Source organism: Schistocerca cancellata, chromosome 6, assembly GCF_023864275.1.
Source record: "Schistocerca cancellata isolate TAMUIC-IGC-003103 chromosome 6, iqSchCanc2.1, whole genome shotgun sequence".
Taxonomy (NCBI): domain Eukaryota; kingdom Metazoa; phylum Arthropoda; class Insecta; order Orthoptera; family Acrididae; genus Schistocerca; species Schistocerca cancellata.
In genome coordinates this window covers 485,839,979-485,867,813 of record NC_064631.1, presented here as the reverse complement: position 1 = coordinate 485,867,813, position 27,835 = coordinate 485,839,979, and the positions used below count along the sequence as shown (strand labels likewise).

At 43.7% G+C, this 27,835-nt stretch overlaps 1 long non-coding RNA gene across 1 annotated transcript in view; it reads left to right on the top strand.

The window, feature by feature from the left end:
* LOC126190943 (uncharacterized) overlaps positions 1-27,835 on the top strand; it is a 434,286-nt gene that overhangs the window by 280,538 nt on the left and 125,913 nt on the right. The window contains exon 3 of the long non-coding RNA XR_007538300.1: positions 11,701-11,760. This is a non-coding gene — a long non-coding RNA (uncharacterized LOC126190943). The remainder of the gene's footprint in view (positions 1-11,700; positions 11,761-27,835) is intronic.

The following is a 27,835-nucleotide window of genomic DNA, read 5'->3' as shown; positions in this document are numbered from 1 at the left end:
TTTCGACAAATGCTGCCTTGCCACTTACAATTGTCCCACTTGTATCTGTTTAGTCACCAGCAAATATTTGTTTTTTTTTGTATTTATACAGTGATCTCCAGCATATAAACATGTACATGAATGTATAAACACCTGAATATGGGCGCAAGCCCGAAACTGGTCGTGTGACAAATAAATAACCTTTTATTGTGACTGGTAGCGGAAATTTTTTTACACCCTATAAAGGAACAGTCACGGAGATCAACATAATCCACTAAAGATAAAATTCATCACGTATCGATTATTGTTCGTGTTTTACTGTCCATCTTTATACCTACCTATAACACAAATATCGTACTGGACTTGCAACTGTTCCACCCACTTATGTCAATGGACCTCCCAAAATGCGCTGCACGTCGACACTAAATTCGTTTCCCCTTCGTCTTTACTCTGCTTACACTGAGGTGCCAAGAGTCCTGGGATACCTCCTAATATCGTGGCGAACCTCTTTTTGCCCGGCATAGTGCTGCATCAAATACTGCTTTCTTCAGATTTACTGGCATTTTTGATCTGAATACTTCTGAATTCTTCCCAAATGCTTGCCAACCAAGCTTGATGCGTCGATAGATTTCTGGTCTTATGTCTCCCTTCATATTTATAATCTGGCCAAGGTAGACATATTCACTGACCTCTTCTAGTAGACTGTCCTTGACTTTCACATCTCCAGCTGGACACTGAACTCATTCACAAAAGGGAAACTTAGGACAGCACAGAGGGCTATGGAGAGATCAATGCTGGGCTATACAAGAAAGGACAGGAAAAGGGCAGATGACATCCGGTCTGTGACGAAGGTTAATGACATCTTAGAGAGAGTAGGTTCCTTGAAATGGCAGTGGGCTGGCCACGTCGCAAGAAGAAAAGACAACAGATGGACGAAGCTAGTACTGGAGTGGAGTCCGAGAGAGCACCGGAGGCCTAGAGGAAGGCCACCAGACAGATGAGACAAAGACATCAAGAAGATCGCTGGTAACACCTGGCAGAGAACTGCCCAAGACCGTCCCACTTGGAGAAGACTTCTGAAAGCCTACCTGAATCCACGACTCGAAGAGGTCACATCATCTAATGATTGAATTGGCTGATGATGATGATGATGATGATGATGATGAGTGCTGCATCCTAGCATGGCACGGACTCAACAAGCCGTTGGAGGACCCCTGCAGAAATATTGAGCCGTGGTGCTTCCATACCCGTCGATAATTGCGAAAGTGTTACAGGTGGAGGATTTTGTGCACGGAATGACCTCTCTATTATATCCCGTAAAAGTTCTGTGGGATTCATGCAGGCGACCTGGGAGACCAAATCAATCGCGCGAACTGTCCAGAGTGTTCTTCAAACCAATCGTGAACAACTGTGACGTGGTGCACTGTCATCCATAAACTTTCCATCCTTTTTTTGGCAACACGACGTCCGTGAATGGCTGCAATTGGTCTCCAAGTATCAGAACATCCAGAGGATCCACTACATTCCATATAAACACAGCCCACACCATTATGGAGCCACCGCCAGCATCTAGGGTCCACAAGATGAGGTCACGAGCCCAGGAGAGGCGCTGCAGACGATGTGCTATTAGCAAAGGCAGTCGCGTCGTCATCTGCTGCCATAGCCCAACAACGTCAAATTTCGCCGCACAGTCCTAACAGACACGGTTGTCGTTCGTCCCACATTGACTTCTGCAGATATTTCACGTTTTGTTGCTTGTTTGTTACCACTGACAATTCTTCGCAAACATTACTTCTCTCGGTTTTAAGTGAAGGCCGTCGGCCATTGCGTTTTCTGTGGTGAGATGTGATGCCTGAAATGTGGTGTCTCGGCACATTTTTAGTACTGTAAATCTCGGACTACTGAATTCCCTAGCGATTTCCAAAATGGAATCCTATCCTCTATTGTCCTATTATCATTCCGGTTTCAAAATCTGTTAATTCCCATCTTTCACTTGAATCACCTGAGCACAAATGATAGCTCCGCTAATGCACTGTCCTTTTATACCTTGTGTAGGCGACACTACCGCCATCTGTATACATGCATATCGCTGTCCCATGACTTTTGTCACCCCAGTGTGTACACATCGCCTGCCCCGGCACGTGCCGGCAGATACTTTCAGGCGGTATTCAGTTTCGTGGTGGACACTGGTCATAAACACTGGCTCATCAGTGTGTGTGTGTGTGTGTGTGTGTGTGTGTGTGTGTGTGTGCGTGAGTGTCGTTTATGCGTCCTGTTCCTATAACTTATCCGAAATTTATCTATTTAGCAATTTTATAAAGGAACTTTCGATCTTTTGAACAACAACGTACCTCTCTACTGAACGCTATCGAACACGGAAAAAAGTAAAAATGAAATTACTGGATGATTGTTAAACGGTACCTAGGTCATATTTTTCGCTTTTTGAGATAATTGCGTTTTCACTATCTACAGGGGCTTACACACATTTGAATGTCAAAACGTGTCTCAGTCAAGCTTTCTTTCTGCGTGTTAGAGCCAGTGTCTTTCCTGAAGCGAGCGTCAAGAGGTACCTACGTCGGACTCTGGTCGCTTCTCACACACACACACTGTTGGTAATATTGCAAATTGCGACTGGTTCCTTTTGCTTCTTTTGTTTGTTGTGGTGCCGAATTGATGGTGCACATGAGCTGAGCTAAGTAGTTGGCAACTGCTCTTAATAAAAACGTCTAAAAAGAGCAAAGGAAATGAAAACACCGAAGATTCCTGTTAGGAAATTTATTAGTAGAGCAACTAACAGTGAATGTTTTTGTATTTTCAACATTAAACCAGATTTAGCTAATTACTGCATCTACTTTGAAGGTCAGGCCCACAAAGGACATGATGAAGTTGCTTCGTTCCTGCTGGACTACATTAAAATCCATATACTCGAAACAGTTACTGAATTTCAACCGTTTTCGGATAACTGTCCCGGAAAAACAAAAACCATACATTGTCAAGAGTTTGTTTTGCCCTAACCGATACGTGCAGATTTAAAACAATTAAACACTTTTTTCCTTTGCATGGACATTCATACAATCCATGCGACCGAAATTTGGGGTAACAAAGAGGCCCATTAAGAAATGCCGGTCGAGACTGACATGACCATTGGGTATTCTGCATTGTTACTTTGTGTCCTACTTATTATAAGAAGTCGTCAGTCTCTTTTGAAACCAGACACCTTCTAAGAAATTAAAGAGCGCAATTCAGTATTTGCAAATATCATTATTTTTAGTACTCTCATGATCACAAAGATATTTTAAAAACAAGTGAGTACAAGAGATCAGGTGGTTTTCAAATCCTGAATATCTTTACACTCAAGAAAACTAATAAAGTGTCTTTACCTAGTTAAGAAAATTATCTGCAAGAAAAAATAGTTATCCAAAATAGAAAAATTGAAGACTTAAAGAAAGTGATGTTGTACAGCGTAGAAAAAAAGGCTTTTACAATCAACTTTTACAGTTGTCATAGCTTCCATTGCTCACAACGATAATGAATAAGGTTCAGAAAAACAAGTCCTTATAGTGTAATAATATTCATTAACTATTAAAGATTTGTGTTTGTAATATAAGCTAACACATACTGCTCATTATTTAACAAAAACTTTATTGTATGAAACAGAACCCAACTGTAAATTTTATTGATTGTTAAAAAGCACCTAAGTAAACAAGATAAAATAATTTTTTCTCGTTTCCTATTAAATATTAAGCGTCGAAACGTATCTAATTGTAGGTCTATGTACATAGTTTAATACCTAATTGTAGAAAAGCACTATTTGGCAACACACAATAAAAATAAGTCCGTTTAAATTCTCTCAAAACTATGAAAAAGTGACTTAGGTACTTTTTAATAATCACCCATTCAAATATACCGGTGGAAAATGCACAGTTTATGGTATCAGTGGGCTGACAGGTTCCTCTCCCGATGACTTTTAACCCCCAGGACTGCAGCTAGAAGTGACGTAAAGCATCACTCTGGGTATCTTCCAACAGTTTAGACAAACCTGGTACACGTATGAACAGAATAGAAAAAGCTGTTGTAACGGGACGCACCAAACACTGTTATGCATGAATCGCAGGCTGTAGAGGGAAGTAACTGACATGTAAATGTAATTCTGTAACTGACAGAGAAATTTCAGCTAAACTTGGTACACTTTTTGCTTACTGAGGGGATGAGAAACCTCCAGTTCCGCTAGGAGTAGGAAAAAAAGGTAAGGACATCTAATACGAAAATATGTTGTTGTTGTCTTCAGTCCCAAGACTGTCTTGATGCAGCTCTCCACGGAAGTCTATCCCTTGCAAACCTTTTCATCTCTGCATAAAAGTCGCAGCCTACACCAGCTGAACCTGCTTACCGTGTTCATGCCTACATCTGCGTCCACAATTTTTACCCCCCTTCGCACTTCCTTCTGTTTGCAAATTGACAGTTCCTTGATGCCTCAGAACGTGTCCCATCAGCCGATCTCTTCCTTTAGTCACGTTTTTTTCCCTATTCGCACCTTGTTTGTTATTCGTTACACCCATGTAACCTTCAGCACTGTTCTGTCGAACAACATTTTAAAAATCTTCTATTCTCTTCTTGTCTGAATCGCTTATTGTCTTCGTTTCACTTCCATACGAGGCTCCGCTCCAGACAAATGCCTTCAGAAAAGATTTCCTAACAGTTAAATTTACATTAGACGGTAAAAAATTCTTTTTCAGAAGTGCTTTTCTTCCTGCTATTAGCTGGCATTTTATGTCTTCCCTACTTCGGCCGTCATCAGTAATTTTGATGCCCAAATAGCAAAACTCGTCTACTGCTGTTAGTGACTCATTTGCTAATAATAATTCCTTCAGCATCGCCTGAATTAATTCGACTACATTCCGTTACCATAGTTTCACTTTAGTCCTCTTTCAAGACACTGTCCACTCCATTGAACTGTTCTTGCAAGTCCTTAGCCGCGTCTGACAGAATTATATGTCATTAGGAAACCTAAACGTTTTTATTTCTTCTCCCTGAACTCTAATTCCGTTTCCACATTTCTCCGTAGTTTCCTTTATTGCCTGCTTACTGTTGTAATGTTGTAACTTTAATTTTGTTATGCTGATGTGTAATGTTGTTACTTTTAATTTGGTATGCTGAAATCGGTGCTAATTGACAATGAAAGTGGGTTAAAAGCCGTGATCTGTCTGGGGACGTTAACCGTGGATTACTGGGCAACTGTTTCATCAGATATTTAGTCTAGGTTTACCAAGCAGACTAACATTAATGATAATCTTTTAATAGTCATACAAAACCGGTAAAATATATATATAAAAAGGAGAATTTAAATAAAAAGAAAGAAATCAGTTTATATTTGGAAATTTATTTTAAGATTGTTCATTGAAATTTCAGCATATTATACGTGAGTTATAACTGAGCTGGTGCCTTATTTACGATTGAAAAGAATGTGAGATTGTAATCTTATGGAACACATAAAATATGGAGCCAAGATTTGGAAAACTGCATACAACACTCCATTCATAAAATAACACACGAAGAACATTGAAACATAAGCAAGAAGAAATTAACCACAACCAACAGATTCAGTTTTTACCCAAAGAAATTACGTTCATACCACAATCCTGTCCGTCATGGAATTACCACACACTGGTATACTAAATTCATATTAACTCTTTGTGAAGTCTTCGCAAAAAGAATAGCTGAGGGCTACTTTGATGATTACACCACATGCTCCACGTGGTCACGTTGGTTTACACAAAGCGTACAACTCCACAATAATTTTGATAATTAAAATACATTAGATCGAAAAGCAATTGCAAAAGAAAAACCTTGAACTGGTTACTAACGTCTTACTATTAACCTGATGGGTCAAACAGTTATATAAGCACGTGGTAGTGGTCTCGCAAAGTACACCCCACGTGGGCTGAACATAAAGAAAAGTTGCTATATTGAAAATATAGTCAAGACGAGACGTTATAATCACACAAGCATTCGCATTTAAGATTGATCTTAGTTAGAGTTACTGATCAACACGTAGTTCCACTTTACTCACAAGGTAGTAACAAAGCAACTACCGGAAACTAATCTGAACTTCACACGATAATTACACTGCGCTGCAATTTAAGATAACATCGGATATTTTAGACCTAAACCCGAAATAAAGGTGATTAAATTTTCAGTTTGGCTGAACTTAAGAAATCCATTGTCCTACTGACTTAACAGACACGCGCTTAGCCGGAGATCTTACCACTTCAGACGCTCGCCACGGCCACACTGCAACTGCCCTACTGCCGAGCGTGCTTCCTGAGGGTGGCTCACAAAGACCAACGGAAGTGGCCAGAGGGGCAGCTTCCTATACCAACATGACAACGGACGGACAGGACCATACTAAGGATAGAAACCTCTTTGCTTTTAGGAACCGTAGCTACCTGTTCCGACGTTGGTCCTACTGTTCTCTAGCAGACAGCCTTGTCTGCTACCCTCAAGCATGCAACTAGAAATACATATGCTCATTCATCCTCTCACACAAAAGGGAAGGGGGATGACAGTATCTTATCATATACAGTATATAAAAGAAAGCGGATGTAGGTTCCGTATGAGACTGTGTGACATGAATTACATATAAGAATTACATATAAACTGTGCTTTAAAGTGTAGTAGTGTGACAGATTGTTCTTGTTTATGTGTAAAAGTAACACGTTCCACTGCTCAGTCTCCTCCCAGATAGTCAGAAACGCCACAGTACATTTAGAAGAGGAATTTATTCCATAAATGGCAACAGATTTAAGAAATTAAACATGAAAGGAATCCAACAGAGACCTTTCACTGTACAGATTAATATCGGGGACAGGCTACAAACCCTGCGTCACTCCTTTCTCAACTACGACTTCTCTTTTATGTCCTTCGACTCATAACTCCAGTATGGATTCTGTACAAGTCTTATATAAATTTTCAATCCTTGTATTTCATCCTCGCCACCTTCATAATTTCACATAGTGTAGTCCAGTCAACTTCAAAAGCTTTCTCCAAGTATACAAACGCAGAAAACGTAGATTTGCCTTTCTTCATCCTCTCTTCTAGGATAAGTCGTAGAGTCAGTATTACCAAACGTGTATCAACATTTTCCAAAGCCCAAACTCATCTCCGTCTCTATCAATTTTTCCATGCTTGTGTAAATGAATCGCATACTAGATGGAATAATTATTTCAAGGCTGGCTCTCCCAGGGATCTTAAAAAATTCTGAGGGAATGTCACCAGCTCCAGGTCCTTGTTCCCACTTATGTCTTTCAGCGCTCTGTCAAATCCTTCTCGCAGATTGTTTCTTCCATCTCATATTCATTTACTTTCTGCTCTCTTTCTATAAAAGTGTCGTCAAGTTCGTTCCCCTTATGTAGATCCTCTATATATTCCTTCCATCTTTCACCTTTCCCTTCTCTGCGTAGTATCGGCTTGCCACTGAGCTCTTGATATTAATAGAGTTACATCTCTATTCTCCAAATGTCTCTTTAATTTTCCCGTAGGCGGCATCTACCTTTCCCTTAGTTACGCGTGCTTCTACAGCCTAGTATTTGTCCTCTAGCCAACCTCGCTTGACCATTCTGCACTTCCTGGGAATCTCATTTTTTAAATGCCTCTGATCCCTGTCACCTGCTGTATTTTCTGTATTTTTGTAATTTGCCCTTTCGTCAAATAAATTCAGTATCTCTTGAGTTATGCCGGGATTTCGAAGGCTTTTTACGTACGTTATCCCATGCTACCTTCCTTATTTCATACCTTAAAACTACCCATTCGTCTTCTACTGTACTCCTTCCCCGTTTCAGTTCAACATTGTCTAATATTCCCTCTGAAACTCAGCCTTTCGTTCCTTCAATTTCATCTCCTTAATTTGTTATATTTTTGAAATTTCTTCAGTTTTAACCAATAAATTATGATGATAGTCCACACCTACTACTGGAAATGTATTCCATTTTCAAAGCTGGTTTATAAATCTCTGTCTTATCATTATATAATCAATCTCGAACCATCCATTGTCCCCAGGTCCCTTCCACGAATACGTTTTTCTTCCATGAGTTTTAAAACAGGTGTTAGCGATGTTTAAATTATGCTCTGTGCAAAATTCTACCAGATTGCTTCCTCTATCATTCCTTTCCTCCATTCCATATTCCCCTGCTATCTTTCCTTCTGTTCTCCTTCCTAGTATCGAATTCCAGTCACCCACCACAATTAAATTTTCGTCAATTTCCTTTATCTCATCATGCACGCTTTCAATCTCTTCATCATCTGCGGAGCTAGTTGGTATACAAACTTTTATTACTGTGTGAATAGGCGTACTGGCTTCGTGCCTATCTTGGCTAAGATAAAGCTTCCACACCGAGCGAGGTGGCATAGTGGTTAGCACACTACATCGCGTTCGGGAGGACGACGGTTCAAACCCGCATCCGGCCATCCTGATTTAGGTTTTCCGTCATTTTCCTAAATCTTTTCAGGCAAATGCCGGGATGGTTCTTTTGAAAGGGCACGGCCGACTTCCTTCGCATCCTTCCATAAGCCGATGGGACGGATGACCTCACTCTTTGGTCCCCTCCTTCGAATCAAGGAAAGCTTTCACTGTGCTGTCACTCGCATTCCTATTTTCTTATACATTATTAGACCTACTCCTGCATTACCCCTATTTGACTTTGTGTTGGTAACCCTATCCTGAGTTGACCAGAAGTCCTGTTCCTCCTACCACCGATCTTCGCTAATTCCCACTATATATAACTTCAACCTCCTTTTCTCGAATCCTCTAATCTACTTCCTCAATTAAGCGATCTAAGATATTATGGTCCGATCTGTAGAATCCAGTACTGTCTTTGCTGATGACGAAATCCTCCTGAATAGTCCACGCCAGGAGACACGAAAGGCGAACTATTTTATCCTGCGGAATGGCTTACCCAAGATGATATCATCGTTAAGCTAGGCAGTAGAAATGTATGTCTTCGGAAGAAAAATCTCGGCTGTAGTTTCCCCTTGCTTTCAGCCGTTAGCAGTACTAGCATAAGCGTGACCATGATCGCTAATGTTATAAGGTCAGGGCAGTGAATCATCCGGACTGTTACCCCTGCAACTGCCCCTTTTCAGAAGCCATGGTTTAGTCTGGGTTCTCCACAGATACTCCTCCGTTGTGGTTGCACCTACGTTACGCCTATCTATAGCGTAAAGGCGAGCAAGCTACCCACCTCGGCATAGTCGATGCTTCATATGGGGCAAAAAATATAAGACTGGGAGAAATATGTGTGTATGACAAAGACACACAGCACTACGTCACTACGTACTCCGGGATTTTGACCACCATATGGTGCCTCATTACACTTAGAATCCTAATGGAACACATTTGTCCACTGTAAAATAAAGCCTGTCTCAACGTAACCTATTAGCAATCGATTTGCTGAGCACTGTAATGAAAGGTATAAGTAACAACAAAAGAAAAAGCGCAAAAATACACTCCTGGAAATGGAAAAAAGAACACATTGACACCGGTGTGTCAGACCCACCATACTTGCTCCGGACACTGCGAGAGGGCTGTACAAGCAATGATCACACGCACGGCACAGCGGACACACCAGGAACCGCGGTGTTGGCCGTCGAATGGCGCTAGCTGCGCAGCATTTGTGCACCGCCGCCGTCAGTGTCAGCCAGTTTGCCGTGGCATACGGAGCTCCATCGCAGTCTTTAACACTGGTAGCATGCCGCGACAGCGTGGACGTGAACCGTATGTGCAGTTGACGGACTTTGAGCGAGGGCGTATAGTGGGCATGCGGGAGGCCGGGTGGACGTACCGCCGAATTGCTCAACACGTGGGGCGTGAGGTCTCCACAGTACATCAATGTTGTCGCCAGTGGGCGGCGGAAGGTGCACGTGCCCCGTCGACCTGGGACCGGACCGCAGCGACGCACGGATGCACGCCAAGACCGTAGGATCCTACGCAGTGCCGTAGGGGACCGCACCGCCACTTCCCAGCAAATTAGGGACACTGTTGCTCCTGGGGTATCGGCGAGGACCATTCGCAACCGTCTCCATGAAGCTGGGCTACGGTCCCGCACACCGTTAGGCCGTCTTCCGCTCACGCCCCAACATCGTGCAGCCCGCCTCCAGTGGTGTCGCGACAGGCGTGAACGGAGGGACGAATGGAGACGTGTCGTCTTCAGCGATGAGAGTCGCTTCTGCCTTGGTGCCAATGATGGTCGTATGCGTGTTTGGCGCCGTGCAGGTGAGCGCCACAATCAGGACTGCATACGACCGAGGCACACAGGGCCAACACCCGGCATCATGGTGTGGGGAGCGATCTCCTACACTGGCCGTACACCACTGGTGATCGTCGAGGGGACACTGAATAGTGCACGGTACATCCAAACCGTCATCGAACCCATCGTTCTACCATTCCTAGACCGGCAAGGGAACTTGCTGTTCCAACAGGACAATGCACGTCCGCATGTATCCCGTGCCACCCAACGTGCTCTAGAAGGTGTAAGTCAACTACCCTGGCCAGCAAGATCTCCGGATCTGTCCCCCATTGAGCATGTTTGGGACTGGATGAAGCGTCGTCTCACGCGGTCTGCACGTCCAGCACGAACGCTGGTCCAACTGAGGCGCCAGGTGGAAATGGCATGGCAAGCCGTTCCACAGGACTACATCCAGCATCTCTACGATCGTCTCCATGGGAGAATAGCAGCCTGCATTGCTGCGAAAGGTGGATATACACTGTACTAGTGCCGACATTGTGCATGCTCTGTTGCCTGTGTGTATGTGCCTGTGGTTCTGTCAGTGTGATCATGTGATGTATCTGACCCCAGGAATGTGTCAATAAAGTTTCCCCTTCCTGGGACAATGAATTCACGGTGTTCTTATTTCAATTTCCAGGAGTGTAGTTTTTTGCGCTTCTAAATCTAAAATACGAGAAATATGATTTTGTTATATTACCATTCGTCGTCAACATAGAATAATTCTCTCCGCCTGCTTGTAAAATGCACGCCACTGTTTTTCACTGCGGATCCAAACAGACAGGCGAGGCATTCAGCTTTGGATGTAGTTGAAATTCATTTTAACAAGCTTCTACGCGTCGATGTAATTACTGAGCTAGATATTTTGTGTGTACAGAAGCATAATGAGCACTCATCTCTCTCCGGAATATCTGCAAACAGATGTAATTAATATTGGTGTTGCCTCAAGCGATTTCTGTGCGTTACAGTGTCATACTGAAAATGCATGTTCGTCTAACGCAAGAGGTATTAATACATTTGTTTTGTAAATAAAATAGGCTTTCTCTTGCTGCACTGTATTTTATTCTCTTAGACGCATTTCGCCTTTTTTTACTTTAAGGCATCGTCAGAGGGACGTGTAATGATATAGTTATGATACATTTTTGTTTGGTATGTATTATTCGTAGATTATAAAACAGTTCACTTCTTACTTTTTATGTAAATGAGTGATTACTTACAGTTCTTCTCGTTTTTAGTTGGAATTATAGATTCCACTGATGATGACTTAAAGTGAAAAGAGGCGAAACGTGTCTTGGAGAATAAAGCACAGTGCAACAAGGGAAGGAGATTTTTATTTACAAAACAAATATTTCTGTGCGTGCTGCGGAGGATGACCACCAAAAAACTCGTTAGATATTAATATATTCATTGCTTGTCAGTATAATGAAAAAAATTTTTGTTTCAGATTAACACGCAGAAGTTGCAGACTGCAAAAATGTCCTCTTTCAAGCTGGTGATTCCAAAGGTAAAAAGATATGAACCTAACTTCTTGTTAATTTATGATTTAAGGCATGTAGAAAATTTTATTATTGCTTGTTAGAACAAATCAGTACAAGGTATATTCTTCTTCATAATGAGTAAAATTGACATAGCCACATCTCTTTGTACTCGAAACCAGTCGAAGATGTTGGCGGATTGCGTGAGTCGGAACTTATTTCCCACGGATGTATTCTATTGTCCTCACTGTGTCCCCATCATCAGTGGCATTTGTCAGTTCAGAGATAACAAACAATTTAAACAGCAGCTTGTATACACTGTAAGCTAGGACTGCGCCATCAGCACCATTTAGAACTTCCAGCAACAGAAAAATGAACTTTTCAGTGATGAATTTTGCTTTATTCAGAATTGTGACATGTCTGGTGGGAAATGTGATTGCTAAATGAATTCTTGTACTTCCGGGCATAGCAGAATCGCAAAAAGAACTGGAAGCAACGCTCGAGCTTGCAGTTCTTTCGGTACAGTAGAAGTACTTGTAGATGATTTTACACGTAGCTGCTAGGAGAAAATGTTGATGGTTGATTTTTTAATTTATGTCTCTTACATACTCGTACGTTAACGGACGACCTACTGAGTCGAAGGAGCCTGGTGTTCCCATCGCTGGCTCAGATGTTACGTGTGTTCAAAATGGTTCAAATGGCTCTGAGCACTATGCGACTTAACTTCTGAGGTCATCAGTCGCCTAGAACTCAGAACTAATCAAACCTAACTAACCTAAGGACATCACACACATCCATACCCGAGGCAGGATTCGAACCTGCGACCGAAGCGGTCGCTCGGCTCCAGACTGTAACGCCTAGAACCGCACGGCCACTCCGGCCGGCTACGTGTCTTATACCTGTAAATCAACACTAACAGTAACTGGGAGAAGAAAGGAAAGATGAGCGCACCCCCGTGCCTTTTAGATTCTCAACACTGTCCATAAGGTTTTTTTTTTATTTTTTCTTTTTTTTGTTAATAGATGGGAACATTGAAAAGGTTTCGTTCATGTCTTGTGAACATTTAACAAGCTGCTTGTAGGAGAAACCTGTGTTAACGGCCGGAAGACCAGAGCGTTTACATAATGTTCTCCTGTGATACTGTTGTCCAGTGACGCCTAGGCAACGGAGAAGCAAACATTTGTCGGCGAATTGTGGTCCCCTTAGAATCCTTGAAAAGTTAGGTGGTTTTTTTACATGTTCTGTTGATGATTTGCATGATTTGTATCAAAATTATGTGGAATAAGTGAGTGCAATAAGCGAGTGTACGTGTTGTGTTTGTATGACCAGTTTGTATGACTAGTTTTTATACACTCACGTTCAGGAAAAGCAGATCATCTTAAACGACTAGTGATAGGATGTTCATATTCGCAGGACATGTACATTAGTATATTCTGCAGAGATGATAAGCATTTTAGTCACCTTGGTTGGCCGGCCTGTGTGGCCCAGCGGTTCTAGGCGCTTCAGTCTGGAACCGCGCGACCGCTACGGTCGCAGGTTCGAATCCTGCCCCGGGCATGGATGTGTGTGATGTCCTTAGGTTAGTTAGGTTTAAGTAGTTCTAAGTTCTAGGGGACTTATGACCTCAGATGTTGAGTCCCATAGTGCTCAGAGCCATTTGAACCATTTTTTTCATCTTGGTTCCTGTTGAGTAGTAGGCACAGGGTCCGCCTGGGCCCTGATTAACTTGTTCAATACGTGATGGCGTCCTGTCGTGTAGCCATCCATGCTGCATTCAGCTGGTTCCAAAGTTCATCTGCGGTAAGTGGCATTGGGTCACAACGCTGCAGGCAGGCCAGGACAAAAGGTTGACATCCTGTGACACCAAGAAGGCACGTGGTCGTCCAGTAACATGTGGTCGTGCGTTGTCTTGCTGCAAATGGCGTCAGGGATGTTTCGCAAAATGGCTATGAGTCGCAGGATGTTATTCATGTTGGTCACACTGGTCACAGTACCCTGGACGCTTACCAGCTGTGATTTGTGGTTGTACCCTATAGCACCCCACACCATAAGTCCTTGAGTTGGCGCTCTATGTCGTGCGAATGCAGCCATTGCGATGCCGCTCCCCCTGTCTGCTGCGAACCAAAATGCGGCCATCATTTTCAAAGAAACAGAACCTGGATTCTTGCGAAGACACTAACTGATGCAATTCATGTCCCCACTGTCGTCGTTCCATACGCCATTGCCGTCTAGCATGTTTCTACACGTCGGTCAACGGTAGGCGGAAAAGTGGATGACGCACACGTAACTCATGCCGAAATAAAGATCCCTGATAGCATAGCACTCCGTCTTCAGGCCACAAGTGGCCCATCGGGACCATCCGACCGCCGCGTCATCCTCAGTTGAGGACGTGGATAGGATGGGCGTGTGGTCAGCACACCACTCTCCCGGTCGTTATGATGGTTTTCTTTGACTGGAGCCACTACTATTCGCTCGAGTAGCTTCTCAGTTGGCATCTCGGGGCTGAGTGCATCCCGAAAAATGGCAACAGCGTATGGCGGCGGGATGGTCACCCATCCAAATGCCGGCCAGGCCCGACAGCGCTTAACTTCGGTGATCTCACGGGAATCGGTGTAACCACTGCGGCAAGAGCGTTGCCCTCGATAACGTACGATGTGTTAAACTGTTCCACTGTTGCACCGCCAGAGCCGAGGAGGACGCAGATCTGTCTTACAATTCCAGTTGTGTCGATCTTCTCGGGGAGTGGTCTGGGTGTTGCGACCTGATTCATCTCGTCTTGTTCTATGGCGTTCTGTGAACCATTCTGCACACAACCGTTGCACTGCCGAAAGGCTTCGTCCCACACGAGCAGCAGTTCCCCAGATGGATGCATCACATTCTCTCATGCCAATAATGCGCCCTCTTTCAAACTGACTGATTTGACAATGCAGTTAGCGCATAAGTCTGCAAGGCATCCTGCACATCTGCTCAAGTCACACTGATCCGTTACCTTCGGTTTACAGCGACAACGAGAGCCGCAGGCACATTTTATCGGTAGGTGGTGTTGCATCGCGATATCGATGTTGACCTTGAACCTGCGAGCCGACCTGGTTCAAATGGGAATTATTTCTGCAGACCAAAGTAATGTACGTGTCCTGCGAATATGAACGTCCTATTTCTAGTCATTCAGGGCACTCTGTTTTTTTCTCTGAACATGAGTGTAGTTGCATGCCGGCCACTTACAAATTTCTAGGAAGCGCAGTAGCTTAAATTTAGTAAAACTGAACAGCTTAAACTTTGTCATTTAATGCGATCCTGTCTGTTTTAATTATTCAGGAGTTGACCGTCTGGTTTTAAACTTTCTTTGCTTTTTGCGTTTAATTTGATTGGGAAACCGTTGAGACTGAACTTAACACATACGTGGATGGACGTGAGAAATGAAAGGTTTCAATAAATGTTTCACCTGTGATTATTATTTTACGTATAAAATATTCTGTTGCAGATTAATAAAAATGAATATCTTTGAATATTCCAAAATAATGATTCAAGTACTAAAACTGTTTGTGCAAGAATGAAAATATTATTGTCCGTCGAACTTAGCAAACATTTTCACGTTGCAGTGGATTTTTGTTTAACTGGATATACCCCGACTAGCTTTGAAGCATGAGACTACCTTTAGTATATGAAAATGTTCTTTTTTTATATTGATAAGCTCTCATGAAAATTATCCACTTTTAAATGCACTTTGCGATATGTTCAGAATTTATCTCTTTTTTGAATGAAAATTTACAAAAGCTGCAGCTTGTATCTACCTGTGTATGCACAAGATAAAATCTACTATCTCTTTTTATCCTGAGTCTGGAATTCTGTGAAAAGAAACACTTTATTATTTTCCTTCACCTCTACCTGTACCCTTTTTAGGATGTGGTCGTTATTGCGATCGTATATTTAAATCTGCCGCTGCTGCAGACTGCTCGCTCGCGGCGCAGCTCCGCACCGCCAGCGATAACCAATAAAATGCTGAAATTTCTTAAATAAAATGGGTAATGTCCGGTGCGAGCTTTTCAGTAATTGTGACAAATAGATTTTACTAGATAAATATATTTTAACAGAAACAATTAAAATCTTTACACACCTTTTACAATCCCAGCTACAAATGGCGTCGATCATCGACTTATGACAAATGAAGACTAGCTAAGAACCTAATGCAACGTCATGGGTTCCTCTCCCATTCAGTCCGTGCAGAAGACAAGCGATTCTATTACAATATATTGCCTATTTATATCTTAACTAATTCTTGTACAGTCTTTGTCATTTTTAATTACATATCGTTTCTTCTGAGGCGGTTTCCACATCCTCCGCCACAGAGAGTATTTCACACTCTTTGAAGAATCATTTATAATAGCAAAATTCATAATTATATTTTACCTCACAAAATTAAGTGTCCTTTTGAAATTCAGTTAACAGAAATACATATAAATTATTTGTTACAGTGAGCATTATGCATCGAAATGTTCTTTTAACTTTCACTTTGGATGCCAGAGAACGTTACAGTCACTACTCAAGTTAGAAACTTAACAACAAAATAAATATATCTGTATACTAAACTATACATTCTTACCATTATCAAATTAAATGTTTGTCTTTAGAAAGAAAGAGCTGTCCAGAAGAATTGTTAGGCAAGTGATTTTTTTATTTTTTTTTTTTATTTTTTACCTGGTCAGAGAACTCATTTCTCAGCCACTGACTGCATTAGCAATGAGTAACGAAAGCTATTTCTTGTTCTGTTGTTGTAGCTGTGGACTTTACTATCACTATTAAAAAGCGAACGATTAGTTTTGACGAATTTCCTTCCTAAATGTAAATGTCGTGTGGCTAGAGTCTTCCGTCGGGGAGACCGTTCGCCAGGTGCACATCTTTCGAGTTGACGCCTCTTCGGCGACCTGCGCGTCGATGGGGATGAAAGGATCATGATTAGGCCAACACAACACCCAGTCTCTGAGTGGAGAAAATCTCCGACACAATCGGGAATCGAACGCGGGCCCTTAGGAGTGACAGTCTGTCGCGCTGACCACTCAGCTACCGGGGGCGGACATTTGAAGGATGAAGGATGAATCAGAACTCCACCGACAAACTTTCAAAGGTTGGTCTAAGATACCTTCTGAGTATTTTGGTATACGGGACCCAAGTTCTCCGATGTTTCGGCAGATATTTTCAATTTGGATACTGCCGAAGGAAGTGCGACGCATGCAAAACCAACTCGTAGAGTTACAGTAACGGGGATCGTCAATAATGAAATTGCAGTACTACCTGCGGTAGCTCATAATAATCTACGTGCAAGTACACGAGACACATCGCTGCAATTTGGAGTTGCTCCGGCACGCTTTTGGACGATCCCACACCGTCACAAATACCGTCCCTATCACGTCTCCATGCATAAAGAACTCCATAGGAATGATTTTCAGATTCGCATGCGGTTTTGCAATTGGCACTCATGCAAATACAAAGAGCCCGTAATGCTTTTGCCAAGTAATGTTCTCTGACTAGTCAACATTTACGAACCACGGCGAAATGAATCGGCATAGCATGCATTATTGGAGTGGGGAAAACCTGCACTGGATAGGTGAGGTTGCTCACCAGCGTCCTTGGTCTGTTAATGTTTGGTGCGTATGATAGACGACAAACTAATCGGCCCCCTTGTAGTGGAATGCACATTGAACGGCGAAAAATATCGTAACTTATTGCAAAAGTGAGTTACCCATCCTGTAGGAAAACGTACCCCTCGTATTGCGACAGAACATGTGGTTGCAACGTGATATTTGTCTGACCCATTACTTTGTAAGAGCAAAAGACGCACTGAATCGTGATTTTAATTATCGTTGGATCGGTAAGCGTGGGGCGGGAATGTGGCCTCCCAATTCACCCGACTTTAGATCGCCTGATCTTTTCTTGTGGGGTTATCCGATGGACAAAGGGTATGGAGACCTACCAGCTACCTGACAGAACATGACAGAACGTATCAAAAATACTCGAGCAGGCATTGTCCGAGACATAATTTTAAGTTGTGTACATGCATTCCAAGCACGAATTAATAAATGTATCGAAATGGGACGTCTTCAGTTTGAGCATTTATTTTGAATCACAGTTGTGGTGACAGTTGATGGGACTGCCTGCCGGTGTGGCCGTGCGGTTAAAGGCGCTTCAGTCTGGAACCGCGTGACCACTACGGTCGCAGGTTCGAATCCTGCCTCGGGCATGGATGTGTGTGATGTCCTTAGGTTAGTTAGGTTTAATTAGTTCTAAGTTTTAGGCGACTGATGACCTCAGAAGTTAAGTCGCATAGTGCTCAGAGCCATTTAGTTGAGGGGACTCACTGCAATTAAGAACCCCAGCGGTGATGGGCAAAGGGACTCAACGAAATCAAGCAGCCCAGTGCTGAGAGGCAAGGGGACTCAACGGTATCAAGCATCCCGATGAGAAAATTGTTACATATACGTTTTTGTTCCTGGCTCAAGCTAAACGTTGTTTCTAAACAAGGATTGAAATGGATAAGTGCATTTAATCAAATTTAAACACTAAAGAAAAATTCGAACATAAATATCAAGCGTTAGCACACAAAGGTTACATATACTTCGTAAATTAAATTTAGGAACAAATGTTTCGGTTCTTAATTGCAAAAACAGGCGCACTTGATATTTGCGATTACAGCGCCATCTACCAAGAAATAAAATAAGTGTGTCTGTGTGTGTGTGTGTGTGTGTGTGTGTGTGTATGTATGTATGTGTGTAGCGCTGCTTCCTACCGAGAAGTGGCCAAACACCATTAGTGTTATTGGTGACGTTGACAAAGGAAGCTTGCTCCGTTATCTCTCTGTCAATCGATCGTTTGATGGAAGCTAAGTGCCGGCCGGAGTGGCCGAGCGGTTCTAGGCGCTACAGTCTGGAACCGCGCGACCGCTACGGTCGCAGGTTCGAATCCTGCCTCGGGCATGGATGTGTGTGAAGTCCTTAGGTTAGTTAGGTTTAAGTAGTTCTAAGTTCTAGGGGACTGATGACCTCTTAAGTCCCATAGTGCTCAGAGCCATTTGAATTTTGTAAGCTAAGTCACCCATATTACTTTAGATGCTACTATTTTTATTAAGTATTTACGATATCATGGTTCCCGTAATGCCTTTTGGCTTACAGATATATTTATAAGTCACTGTCATTTCCTTCGATTGTATAGTTTCGCGTCCGATCGGGAAAATTGGCTGCGATACACGCCGAGAAAAGTGGCCAAAGTGGCCACTTTTCTCGACGGATGACCGGCTTTTTCGACAGTTCTTTTTCAGTCTGTTTATCCCAATGAGACGTACCATTTCCATATTTTACGTATAGTATAAGAACTGAAATTAAAATATTACAAATCGTTTTATACACAAAGTTAATATCCATTATCTGCTCTTATTCAAGGTGCCAAGAAAATACATCCGGAAAACAGAGCAACAAACACGGAACCATGTTGTGATGCAAAAGGCAACTGAAGCGGTAAAGAATGATAACATGCATTTTTCAGCGGGCCGCGAAACAATTCAATATTTCACGTAAAACGCTAAAACCAAGAGTTATAGGGAAAAATAGAGATGCAGTTGCCAGTAAAAATGTTACGTGCACCGTAAGGCCGGTGTTCATGAAGAACAAGAGCAAGAAATTCTTAATTGCATTTTTGAAATGCAATTTTATGGAATTAAAGTCAGTGACCTGAGGCGATTAGATTTCTAGTTGGCAGAGGTTCAAAATGGTTGAAATGGCTCTGAGCACTATGGGACTTAACTTCTGAGGTCATCAGTCACCTAGAACTTAGAACTACTTAAACCTAACTAACCTACGGACACCACACACATCCATGCCCGAGGCAGGATTCGAACCTGCGACCGTAGCGGTCGCACGGTTCCAGACTGTAGCGTCTAGAAACGCTCGGCCACCCCGGCCGGCTCTTCATTGTACATTAATTTGTTCACAGCGTTACCTATATTATTGAATCTATTCACTCAATTATGTAATTACATTGAAAGTCACAGTCTAAAACAAATACGGTATAAAGGTGAGATGAGGCCGTGAGTAAGCAAGAGACACAGAGAATACAGCAGCGAGAGTGGTACTGCGCTAGGCGTCGTAGGTACCGAAGGGCTGGGGTGTCGGATCACCCGCTCTCTGGTCCCTCGCCACGGAAAGGCCCCTCTAATTTCTCCTATGCTCTGTAGTGGGAATTCCACGGTACCTGCGGTATGTACAAGGATCGGAAGCGTTACGGGCTGGAAATCCACGTAGCCTCCAAGCTGGAGGACAACTCCCGTCGACGAAGACGGTTGGCCACAGTGACCAAAACTAGCTGACGTGCGCGGCCCGGTACTGATACCTTGCAAGTTCAGATCAACTGTCAGGTCAAGAACAGTTTTAGTTAAGCGCTGACCTTTCTGCAGCTGTGTCTTTTAATTCATGTGCTCGATGATGAGTCGATCTCCCGGTCGTCACCCTGTAGTATTCCTGAATCTTATTTCTTGTAATCTTAGAAAGACCGTCACTCTGTTAGCAGCGCGACTAGGAAGCACAATACAGCAGTAAGCAACGCGAAGCGCTTATTAAAATTCTTTCCATACCACGCATAACTATCGCAATTTTATTGCCCCTTCACTTCAGAAATTGATTTGTGACGTAGAGCGCCGGTACTCGCAGACCTAGCTTTCTGCGTCATTCGGAGTGCGACACCATTTGTCGCCACTGTCGGCCCGTGGCAGATTAATTACGGTTGCTCAAATCGGTTTTCCAATTAGCGCGACGCGATATTCCTCGTTAGGCCGGCCGTGCCATTCACTGTGCTATTGGATCCCCGCCAGATAAGTGGATATGCGCGCCCATTTACATACACACGGCGGACCCAGGCGCCGCCGAGCCCTCGCGAGCGGCGGATTTTAACGCCTAATGGCGCATACTCCACGCTGGGTACGTTTTTGATGTGGGTACAACGTGCGGCCAGTTACGGTATCAGGCTTTTGCACTCTCTGTCGGCTACAACGTTTGGCGAGTTCTCCTGCCCGCATTGAATGCCTTATCCGTCACCCCGCGAAACAAAGAGGTCTTCGGATCGACTCCAGCAGCTAGTCATGTGATCGCCAATAGGGATGCGTGCATCATACACACCAAAGTGCGAGATGCATGAAACATCTTGTTGTGTTCGTCGAGGTGGATGAATATTCTAGAACATATTAAACACTAAACAACTATTAAAAAATATATGTATTTATTTACAGTATATGCAGTAGTGAGTAAACGTAACTTGTATCCCGTAAACGTAACTTTGTTTCCTGTATCCCATCTAAAACGGGTGGAAAGGTATATATGTTCTGTAAAGCAGATAAGAAAGTAGTGATGTCCTATCTGAATGAGGAACCTGAAACTTTCAGCATGGGGCAGGAGCATGTAGAGAAACTATGCCTCAAGTTTAAAAGAATACGTAACTATGCACTGGTAGATAGGTACCCAGTAGAACAGTTCATAGTAGGGGGGACCTTCTAAGGTATACAGTTACTGTAGAGACACTTGTAAAGAAATAGAGACTATTGCATAATAAGTGTAAAACAAAGCATAAGATTGTACACTCATGCTCATAAATTAAGGATAATTGCAGGATGTGGTGCCACAAAACGTGGCACTACACAAAACTGGCGCTAATAACATAGGCACATAGGGAACACGCACGACACAGATCTGTAAGTCCAAGGTAGTGGTGATAAGTTGAGAAAACCGTCCCGAAACACATGTGCTACAAAACGCCACTGTTTCCTGGAATATGATCACCATGCACACGTACACAGGCAGCACAACGGGTTGGCATACTCTGGATCAGGTGGTCGAGCAGCTGCTGGGGTATAGCCTCCCATTCTTGCACCAGTGCCTGTCGGAGTTCCTGAAGTTTGAAGACGTGCAGCGATATGTCGACCGAGAACATCCCAGACGTGCTCGATGGGGTTAAGGTCTGGAGAACAGGCAGGTCACCCCATTCGCCTGATACCTTCTGCCTCAAGGTACTCGTCCACGATGGCAGCTCGGTAGGGCCGTGCGTTATCATCCATCAGGAGGAAGGTGGGACCCACTGCACCCCTGAAAAGGCGGACATACTGGTTCCAAATTACGTCCCGATACACCTGACCTGTTACAGTTCCTCTGTCAAAGATATGCAGGGGTGTCGTGCACCAATCATAAGCCCACCCCACACCATCAAGCCACGACCTCCGACAGGTCCCTTTCAAGGACATTAAGGGGTTGGTATCTGGTTCCTGGTTCACGCCAGATGAAAACCCGGCGAGAATCACTGTTCAGACTAAACCACGACTCGTGTGTGAACATAACCTGGGACCATTGTTCCAATGACCATGTACTGTGTTCTTGACACCAGGTGTTACGGGCTCTCCTGCGACCAGGGGCCAGAGGAATGCACCTTACAGGTCTCCGGGTGAATAAACCGTGTCTGTTCAGTCGTCTGTAGACTGTGTGTCTGGAGACAACTGTTCCAGTGGCTGCGGTAAAGTCCCGAGCAAGGCTACGAGCATCAGTCCTTGGCCCTCTGCGAACACTGATGGTGAAGTATCGGTCTTCTTGTGGTGTTGTACACTGTGGTCGTCCCGTTACCTTTGATGGAAAGTCATCGTCAAATGTAAAAGTAGTTTCGGTTGTGCTCCAAGTAAGTGTACTGGGGCTCTTGCTGTTCATGTTGTATATTAACTACCTTATGGACAATATTAATGGAACCCTCAGAATTTTGCAGATGATACAGTTATCTATAATGAAGTATTGTTTGTAAGAAGCTGCATAAATATTCAGGTAGATCTTAATAAGATTTGAAAGTGATGCAAAGATTGGTAACTTTCTTTAAATGTTCGGGAATGTAAAATTGTGCGCTTCACAAAAAGGAACAAACTTATCATCTTATGACTATAATATCAATAAGTCGCAGCAGGAATCGGCCAAGTCACACAAATACCTGGGTGGAAAAATTTGTAGGACATGAAATGCAATGATCACATAGGCTCAATCGTGGGTAAAGCAATTGGTAGACTTCAGTTTATTGGTAGAATACTGGGTAAGTGCAGTCAGCCTACAAAGGAGATTACTTACAAATCACTAATGCGTCCCGCCCTAGAATATTGGTCAAGTGTGTGATACCCGTATCAAGAAGAGCTAACAAAGGATATTGAACGTATATAGAGGAGGGCAGTACGAATGGTCACAGGTTTGTTTGACGCATGGGAGAGTGTCATAGAGATGCTGAAGTCACTGAACTGGCAGACTCATGAAGATAGACATAAGCTATCCCGAGAAAGCCTAATTACAAAGATTCAAAAACTGGCGTTAATTGATGACTGTAGGAATATACCACAACCTTCTATGTATCACTCACATAACGATCGTGAGGACAAGATTAATTATAGCACGCACAGAGGCATTTTCATAATAATTCTTTCCAAGCTCCATACGTGAATTGAATGGGAAGAAACCCTAATAACAGCTACAGTGGGATGTACCCTCCGCCATACCCTTCATCGTGGTTTGCAGAGAATGTATGTAGATGTAAATGTAGTCTCTCTGCAGTCTCCCTCTCTCTCTTCCGCTAGTATCGGTTATCAGTGCTCACTAGTAGTCGAAGTAACATTTGCGTTCTATCAGCTTTGCAAAGTGTGACTGGCGTTGTGCTAGGTTAGTAAGACTTCACTTTTTTCTAGTGTGTGTTGGAGTGTGTGTGTGTGTGTGTGTGTGTGTGTGTGTGTGTGTGTGTGAATGAGTGTGGAGACAGAGAGAGAGAGAGAGAGTTAGAGAGAAGTGAGTCAAAGTACCGGGTGATCAAAAAGTCAGGATAAATTTGAAAACTGAATAAACCACGGAATAATGTAGATAGAGAGGTAAAAATTGACACACATGCTTGGAATGTCATGGGGCTTTATTAGAACAAAAAAAAAACAAAGTTCACAATATGTCCAACAGGTGGCGCTGGACAGCAAACAGTCAGTGACTGCGCATGACAATCGTGTATAAAAGGAGCTGTAATGAGAGAGAGAATCAGATGCGCCAGCAGTCGCAGCATGTTGACGTTACCTGAAAAGGCGCTTTTAGTGAAGCTGTATTATCAGAATGGGGAGTGTGCTAGTTCAGCGTTACGATCGTATCGCCATAGGAAGGGGATTCGAACGGGTAAAGGTCCGTTGACAAATGCAGCTGTGGCGAGAATGATTTCGAAGTTCGAAGCCACGGATTGTTTAGACGATAGACCCCGTAGTGGCCGACCGAGCACAAGGCGTAATGCTGCTGAGACAGTTCAGGAAGAAATGGAGACTGTAGCGGGTTCGTCTATGCACGGGGAAGTCAGCGCTCGTGCAGTCGCACGTCGCACCGGCATTCCATACACTACTGTTTGGTTGGCACTTAGGCGTAACCTCCGATGCTATCCGTACAAAATCCATCGGCATCGTGAACTGCTACCTGGCGATTTAGTGAAGCGGAGGGCATGTGCGGTGTGGGCGTTTCAAAAGATGGCGGAAGATGACGATTGATTAACATGTTGTGGACCGACGAAACTCATTTCACGCTCCGAGGGCCTGTCAACGCCGACAACTGCAGAATTTGGGCTACCGAAAATCCTAGAACTGTCGTGGAAACTTCATTGCAAGACGAGAAAGTCACGTATGGGTTGGATTTACCACATCTACCGTTGTCGAGCTCTTTTTCTTCAAGGAAATGCGTAATTCTGCTACCATGACGGGTGAGAGGTACGCCGATATGTTACAGAATCGCATCATTCCCCAGCGTGGCTGATAAACACCTGCTGGAACGTACGATGTTTATGCAGGATGGCGCTCCACCCCATATTGCTAGACGCGTGAAAGATCTCTTGCGCGCGTCGTTTGGTGATGATCGTGATGATGGTGCGATTATTGGCTTTGGGGTTACCTGAAGTCGCAAGTGTATCGTGATCGGTGGACATCTCTAGGGATGCTGAAAGACAACATCCGACGCCAATGCCTCACCATAACTCCGGACATGTTTTACAGTGCTGTTCTAAACATTATTCTTCGACTACAACTATTGTTGAGGAATGATGGTGGACATATTGAGCATTTCCTGTAAAGAACATCATCTTTGCTTTGTCTTACTTTGTTATGCTAATTATTGCTATTCTGATCAGATGAAGCGCCATCTGTCGGAAATTTTTTAACTTTTGTATTTTTTTGGTTTTAATAAAAGCCCATGTCATTTCAAGCATGTGTGTCAATTTGTATCTCTCTGTCTACATTATTCCGTGATTTATTCAGTTTTCAAATTTATACTGACTTTTTGATCACCCGGTAGTACCGCGCACTAAGGCTGGACTTCTGGGATGTCTGGGTATAGGAATTTATTCAAGATTTATTCAGACGTAACCGGGGGAATGGTTTGTAGCCGGTGACCCTACTAAAGGTGTCTGTTTGAGTTGGATCGAGTTACTGGGGGTCCTCAATGATCGCACGAGTGACTTGCACTCGGTGCCACTCTCCTGAAACGATAGAGGTGTCAGGTAGTGTGCCAGAGTTCTTAGATCGTACGGAGTAACTTCTGCATTGTAGATGTGATGTGGTCAGAAATGCGTGGGATATCCAGTTCGGCGTGGAGGTCGGAAATCCGGGCCCATCTCGGAGCTCCAAAGATGAGGTGCTGGCATGTGTTTTGAATGACTTGTAGTGGCCAAAGGTTGGATGCACTGGCTATTCCCCATGTGAAGCAGCCGTAAAGAAGTACAGGTAAGACTGTCGCTTGATGCAACTTAACCAATTGGTGTAGGAGGTATAATAGTTGAATCCTCTTGTTGTGGATATGATGTTTGAAGAAGAGTTTTCTATCCCTGGTCACCTCTAACTAATTTACTTGGTCCGTCCATGCAAGTTCTTGATGGTGAAGAGTAAGCCTGCCCCACAAGTTGGTGTTTTTGTGAGTGATGAGGACAGCGTTAGTTTTTTCAGTTTTGAGACGTATGTGATTATCTCATGCCCACTGTTCCATCATCATGAGTTGTTGTAGCTCTCCACTGCAGCAGTTATCCACTGTCTATCATTGAGTAATGGTGTATTGTCCGCAAACTGAGCTAGGACGACCTCGGGCAGGAAGGGCAACAGGTTAACATAAACGATGAAAGGAGTTGAGGACTGGGGCGAGTCCTGAGGAAAACCTTCTGTAGGCAGCTAACACTGAAGGGATGCCAATCATGAACACCATCTGCCGCTGATGGACAAAACTGCTGATTATCTAAAGACAATAGTTGGGCATGGTTTGCAGATCTTGCAGTTCGATTAAAAGGTTATCAGTCCACACATGGTCATAAGCTTTTTCTAAATCTAAAAAATATCCACTGTGTAATTGGTGACATTCATATTCACAGTACTTGAAGTTCAGTCGAAAGCGGAGGCTGGAACGCAAACTGATCTGGTCTAATGATGTCCTGATTGTGGATAAATGGTCTCATGCGGTGCAAGCAAGTTAGATAAGGTGGAAAATAGGCTAATAGGACGGTAGTTTGTCAGTAGATTAAGGTCATTGTCAGATTTTGGGATCGGGCGACTCGAGAAACTTCACATGCGCCTGGAAAATGGCACATCCTCATACAGCTATTATAAATCCTTGTGAGCAGCACTAAGGGCTTGCATGGAAGATGTTTTAGATGTTCATTCGTATTGTTCATTAGTAATGGCCTCCAGTCTGGGGGTGAAGCGAGTTACTGGGTGGCGGATTAAAGTCCCTCAGCTGGTGTGATTCAAGTTGCTGAATATTCTCTCTTATATTTCGAGCTCTGTGACGCATCCCCTCCGTGTCGTCATCGTCCACCAAGTCGTCAATGGTGTTTTGGGCATGGTACATCTCAACGAAAATCCTTGCGGGCCCTGGAGCGGCTGGTTTAGGGGTCGTGGCTGGCTGAAGTGTCTGCCCAGACTCAGTGGTCATGCGTCTGGACGGCAAAAGAGGCCAATTTGTGTCCCCACATCTCCGTGCGATGTTATACAGCTCGATGGTGGAATTTCCTGGAGAGCCTCTTCATCTCCAAATGGTCATCTATAGCCCTACACTGTCGGAAACGCCGTCGCTCCCTGTTCTTGACGTATTTGAATTCTTGCAGCAGCGGAGAGCATTTGTTGCGGCTGGAGACTTGGTGTACCATGGTAACAGAAACCCGGCAAAAGGGACACTTAATCCTCCCCGTCAGACAGCTTCGTCGATGTGATCAGTAGTTGACACATCGTCAGCAGGGCGACCGCTATTATTGAGCCACTACACAAATTAGTCCTAGTCTGTAATGGTAGAGAATGGAGCTGGAAAGCAGTTAAGGGCCTCAGATAGTAAGCCGAGCACAGGATGGTGGTCAGATGTAATGTCTTTGACTTACATAACTGAAAATCTAATCACAGGTTCTCGAGCATTGCGATATCCAGATCACTTGGTTGCGTGGTGGATTTGTTGGAACAGGCGTCGGGTCTTCTGGTCCGAAGGTTAAAGCCTCCAGGCGCTCCTCCATTTTATAAAGACCTATCCTCCGTGGATTGCTATGCTGAGAACGCCAGGCGAAGTGTTTGACGTTCAAGTCGCTGCCTAACACATTGGGGAATCGGTTAAAACTGAGCTGTAAGTCGTTCTCTTCGAAGGCCACTGAGGACTCACGTAAGCTGCGAAAAAGGTAATACCCCCGTAGGAAGTGGAGATCGTAACTGCAGTGTGGGAGAGCGTTATGTGCATGGACGATCGAGTTTTTGATGAAAATAGCCTTCCCGTCCCCACGGCCGTTTGCCTCGTCCGTCCTGTAGCCTGCCACACGTTGTAGTTTAAACGTCTGAGTCGTACGGAGATGCGTTTAGTTACGAGGAGATTACATCATGGTCAGACAGAGATTCCGAAATCAGATACTGGATTGTAAGGCGTACCCAGGAGCAGATATAGACTCAGATCACAATATAGTAATGATGAAGAGTAGGCTGAAGTTCAAGACATTAGTCAGGAAGAATCAATACGCAAAGAAATGGGATACGGAAGTACTAAGGAATGACGAGATACGTTTGAAGTTCTCTAACGCTAT